Source organism: Tenrec ecaudatus, chromosome 15 (assembly GCF_050624435.1).
Source record: "Tenrec ecaudatus isolate mTenEca1 chromosome 15, mTenEca1.hap1, whole genome shotgun sequence".
NCBI classification, from domain to species: domain Eukaryota; kingdom Metazoa; phylum Chordata; class Mammalia; order Afrosoricida; family Tenrecidae; genus Tenrec; species Tenrec ecaudatus.
Window position 1 is genome coordinate 48905168 of NC_134544.1, and position 5535 is coordinate 48910702.

General features: G+C 46.4%; 1 pseudogene; it reads right to left on the reverse strand.

Annotated features, from left to right (window-relative positions):
- Positions 1-957: 957 nt before the first annotated feature.
- On the reverse strand, positions 958-1749 carry LOC142427282 (AP-3 complex subunit sigma-2 pseudogene; annotated as a pseudogene).
- Positions 1750-5535: the final 3786 nt, after the last annotated feature.

Consider the following 5535-nt stretch of genomic DNA (forward strand, 5'->3'; position numbering starts at 1 on the left):
GAAGACATGAGTATCCCACTGACCAACCCGACAGAAGGCCTTTGTTGGCGTCCTCATGTGAACTTAATGTTCTCCTCCTCTTGGGATGGCTGCCGGTTCTTATTCTTATCATTTACTCTGGGCAAACAAATATTCTTCTTTTTTTTTTCTTCACTTAAACATTTACAGGGTCCCAGAGCTCTGGGAGAACATCACCTGAGAGCAGCAGGGCATGCTTACCCTAGGAGCTCGGGGAGGACCACCTCTTTCAAACCAGTCTCCCTGCCTGCTTCCCAGGCCCCTCCCTCCCATGCTTGACACAGAGCGGCCGACTCTCATGCCCTGCTCTCCGAAGTAGGCAGTGGGTTGCCTGTTGGGTGGAGACTCATCAGTCATAACATAGAAACCGAACCTTCAGCTTCCCAGGAGGAAGGGGGATGTATCTGAAAGCTAGAAAGAGTCATCATGTGAGGTGTCCCAGGCCGGCAGCAGACATAGGGTCTCTTGCGCTGAAGGCCTCGCCCTCTGGCTGTGCTGAGATCGCTGTGGGTGACAGGGCAGGGTGGCTGTGCCCCCCAGTTCGAGATGTGCACTGTGTCCTGCACACAACAGAGCTGAGGCTAGGCTGGTAGGAGAAGCATTCTGCAGGGGTGCTAACCAGACCCTGGGTAGACAAAAGGATCCTGGGTATAGCTACCTCAGTGAGGTCAGTAGGTGACTCTGGTTCTTGTAACTCCCAGCTCGCCAAGCACAAGCCCAAAGGTGATGGCAGCCTTTTCTCTGAGGGGCCTGGTCAGCAAAAGGATAGGCTGCAGCCTGTGGTAACCCAGACGAAGCCTCATGGGTAAAGGTGCACTAGGTTAGTGATGGGGTGCTCCCAACTACAACTACTCGGCATGTGGGTGGTCATCGGCATGTGGGTGGTGGGCGGGGGGGCGGTGCAGGAAGCCAGGGCCTTCCTCACATCACAGGCATCAGAGAAGGGCTGGCTGCACATGCGAGACCACAGCATGAACCCTTCCCACAACATGCAAAATGGTCTCCCCCAAATAGAAAGGGCCTGGTCCTAGAGGTTCACTCTTCTAAGTCTTGACACGGGGTCTCGTTCTGGACTTGCTGGGCGTTGCTTGACGTTTCGGTTTCCCATGCGGCCCTACCCTGGACCCTCAGACAAACTGGGACAGATTGGGGACTTTGATGTTGAGGTCACCGATGTTGATGTTCCGAGGAATCTCGGGCAGATTGATGTTCTTCACAGCGGACACAGTCCGGGCGGGGGCTGCTGAGAGGCCACCCTCTGATTTCTCCAGCCTGCTTTGAGCTTCAATTTGAGCCACGATTTCATTCATGTTTGTTTCCAACACCATGCCACCCATCACCACCTCCTGAAGGATATAGTGCACCTTATCCATATGGAAGATCAAATCCAATTCACAAACATTTTCAAAACACTTATCCAGGGTCTCCACAAAAACCTGAATGAGGTCCAGGATCCCAAGTTCACTCTCTGACAAATCCACACAAAATACAAAGTAGAGGGTCGCATAGTGCCGGTAAATCAGTTTGTAATCAGAGCCACCAATCAAACTCCCACCCTCCAAGAAGTTGCAGATGTTGTCATCCCGCTTGAGGACTAGATGGAAAGTCTCTCGAACAATTTGCTGCTGAATTTCTTCTGGAAAACGCTGGTAGAAGCGGACCAGGCGCGCCTTCCCGTGGTTGTTGAAAACCAGAATCGCCTGAATCATCTTCCCGAGATGTGCTCCTCTCGAAACCCCAAATATTATTCTTTTTATGGCCACAATTCATTCTGTATCTACAGTTTTCATTAGAAAAAGAGAGGGTTCTAAATTTTGGGAAAGCTTTTTACAAATAACCTACTAAGGTTAGCGTCAGTCCTAACTAATTCAGTTAGCTGTTTCAGCATTTTGTGCAGATTTTAAACAGTATTTTTCCAAGAGGAAATACTATAGTCTAAGTTGGCTGTGTTTGTCCATTGTTCTGCTATTGACAAGAAACGTGTGCAACTGCAACAAAGCAAGTGACATGAGCGTCCAGAATGACAGAATGTTGTCAGGGATTTGGTAACCTATGTCCGTCATCGAACTGTGAATACACAACTGAAAGTTGTCAGAAGGGTTTTTGATATCAAGTCCCTCTGATGTTCCAAATCACTGAGATAAGGACGGAGTGGCCTCTAATGACAACAGACGTGTCCTCACAAGTAGATAACATCATTCTGAAAGTTAGTACCCTGACAATTTTAAGCAAATGCTATATAATGAAGAAGCACGAACATATACTTAAAAGTTTATATTTAAAACTTGATCTAGGGTGTACGTAACTTTGTATAGTTAATGGTGATACATTAACTTTTTGACTGATGTCATACAGTCTGAATTGAGCCTTGTGCAATGAATCAAGGAAGCGCGTTGTGACTGGCTACGAATGTCCACCAGAAGACAGCCACTATGAGTGCTTAAAGGGAAGTAAACCAGGCACGCGAAACAGCCCTTCACATTCGGGTCTATAAAATGAAAGTAAATCTTGCATGTGCCTCCTACTTCCTAGAGTTGGTGACATAGTAGAAATCAATGAATGACTTACTGAATGGAATATTCTGCAAGGGGCAGCTGGACCCTACAGCCACAGCTCAGAGGAAGAAATCAGGGTTCATTTCGTCTTTCTTTCTCAACAATGCTTTCTTGGCTGGCTCATAGTTTCAAGAGGCATGGCAGTATGTCTGATTTCACATGCTTAAAGATGCAGATCCAGACATGGAGAACACAAATATCTTAAAAACAACAAGTAAAGATATAATTGTAACATGAGTGAGTTGCATACCCAACTGAAATCCTATCATCAACAATAGTGATGGTAAGAGTTTTCTTTGACCAACTGAGCATTGCATCTGGCTTTGTTTCTGTCAGGTGTGAGTGTCCAATTCATAACACATCCAATGTATAACAGAACAGAACAAGGCCAGGCTTTGCACTATTGCCAAGATGTTTCATACTGTTCAGCCATGATGTCAATCCATTTGACTAAGGGTCTGTGTTAGGCTCGGTTGACTAGAGAAACAAATCCAGAGATACTCATATGTGTAAGAAAGCACTTTATATCAAGTAGTAATTATATATTGAGAAAACAGGCTAGCACAGACACTCACCCATACGTCCCTCTTCACACTCACACAGTCACATGCAAAGATGTACAATGCAGGAATACTGCAGGTTGGCGGTGCAAAGTCGTGTGGATCTACTGGTGGTGGTGGTAACATCTCCAGGCTCTGGCAGCAACCAAGTCCACCAGCAGGAAGGGGAAGGCAGAGAGAGAAGTGCCCAGGGTCCATGTTATGAGAAGATCCTGCCCACAAGGAGTCGCCATTAGACTGTGAACTGATTGACAGGTTAGGCTCCACCCCTACACTTTATTTATTTATTCATATATTTTATATAATTTTATTGGGGGCTCTTATAACATTCCATACATCAATTTTATCAAGCATATTTGTACAGCTGTTGTCATCATCTTTTTTTTTAGCATTTTATTAGGGACTCATACAACTCATCACAATCCACACAGATATCAATAATTGTGTAAAGCACATCTGTACATTCTTTGCCCTCATCATTTTCAAAGCATTTGCTCTCCACTTAAGCCCTTTGCATCAAGTCCTCTTTTTTCCCGTCCTTCCCGGCTCCCCTCTCCCTCATGAGCCCTTGATAATTTATAAATTATTTTGTCACATCTTGCCCTATCCGGAGTCTCCCTTCACCCCCTTTTCTGTTGTCCATCCCCCAGGGAGGAGGTCATATGTAGATCCTTGTAATCGGTTCCCCCTTTCCAACCCACCACACTCCTGGTCCTGAAGGTATCATCCACCTTGGATTCCCTGTGCCTCCAGCTTCTATCTGCACCAGTGTACAACCTCTGCTCTATTCAGACTTGCAAGGTAGAATTTGGATCATGGTAGTTGGGGGGAGGGGCGGGGAGGAAGCATTTAGGAACTGGAGGAAAGCTGTATTCTTCATCGGTGCAACATTGCACCCTTACTGCCTCAACTCCTTCTCTAGACTCCTCTGGGAGGAGATCTCCAATGGCCGACAAATGGGCTTTGGGTCTCCACTCTGCACTTCCCCCTTCATTCATTATGGTAAGATTTTTTTTTTATGATGCCTTATACCTGATCCCTTTGACATCTCGTGATCGCACAGGCTGGTGTGCTGCATCCATGTGGGCTTTGTTGCTTCTGAACTAGATGGCCGCATGTTCACCTTCAAGCCTTTAAGACCCCAGACACTCTCTTTTGATAGCCGGGCATCATCAGCTTTCTTTGCCACATTAGCTTATGCACCCGTTTGTCCTCGGTGATTGTATCATGGAGGTGTGCACCCAATGATATGATTTTTTGTTCTTTGATGCCTGATAACTGATCCCTTTGGAACCATGTGATCACACAGGTTGATGTGCTTCTAACTTGGGCTTTGTTGCTTCTGAGCTAGATGGCCACTTGTTCACCTTCAAGCATTTAAGACCCCAGACACTATCTCTTTTGATAGCCGGGCACCATCAGTTTTCTTCACCACATTTGCTTATGTACCCGTTTGTCCTCAGCGATGGTCTCATCGTTTTATAAGCATTTACTTTCTTTTTTTTGAGTGGCAAGGTCCCCAGGGAATGCTGCAAGTGGACTTTGGGGCCAGGGCGTGGTGCCCCAACAGACTGGACTAGAAAACGCTCCTAAGGGCCAGCAAACGATCCCTGAACTAACTACAAGCTTTTCTCTTGTGAACTGTTTTGTTCTGTTCTTTGTCAGTGGTTTGTTTTTGTTGTTTTGTTGTCTGGTTGTATACTGTTGCTTTGTTTTCCTCTGTCTTGTTTTCGTGCAAGTTAGTGTCTCCACAGGTCTGTCTGAATAGGACAGGCTGGATGAACTATCTGGAGGAAAAACAACGGGACCGACAGTTCCGGGGGGACTTGGGGTGGGGGGGTAGAGGGGGTAAGGAAGTGGTATTAACAAACCCAGGGACAAGGGAAAAACATGGTACCCCAAATGGTAGAGAAGGGGGAGTGGCAGGCCTGGTGGGACATGATCAAGGGTAAGGTTGCTTAGAGAAGAGGTATACTCTAGCCCAGGTGGCGACGAAGCATGGTAGTAGGGCAGGAGGAAAGTCAAGGGAGATGGGGGAAAGAGCTAGGAGTCAAAGGGCATTCATGGAGGTCTAGACAAAGACATGTACATGCAAATATATATAGGAGGATGGAGAAATAGATCTATGTGTCTATATTTATAGGTCAAGTATTAAGGTGGCGGAAGGACCTTGGGCCTCTACTCAAACACTCCCTCAATGCATGAATACCTTCTTTTATTAAATTGGAACTCTATGATGCTCACTCTCCCGACACAACGGCTGGAGCCAAACTGGGTGAACAAGTAAATGTGGTGAAGAAAGCTGATGGTGCCCGGCTATCAAAAGAGATAGTGACTGGGGTCTTAAAGGCTTGAAGATAAACAAGCGGCCATCTAGCTCAGAAGCAACAAAGTCCACATAG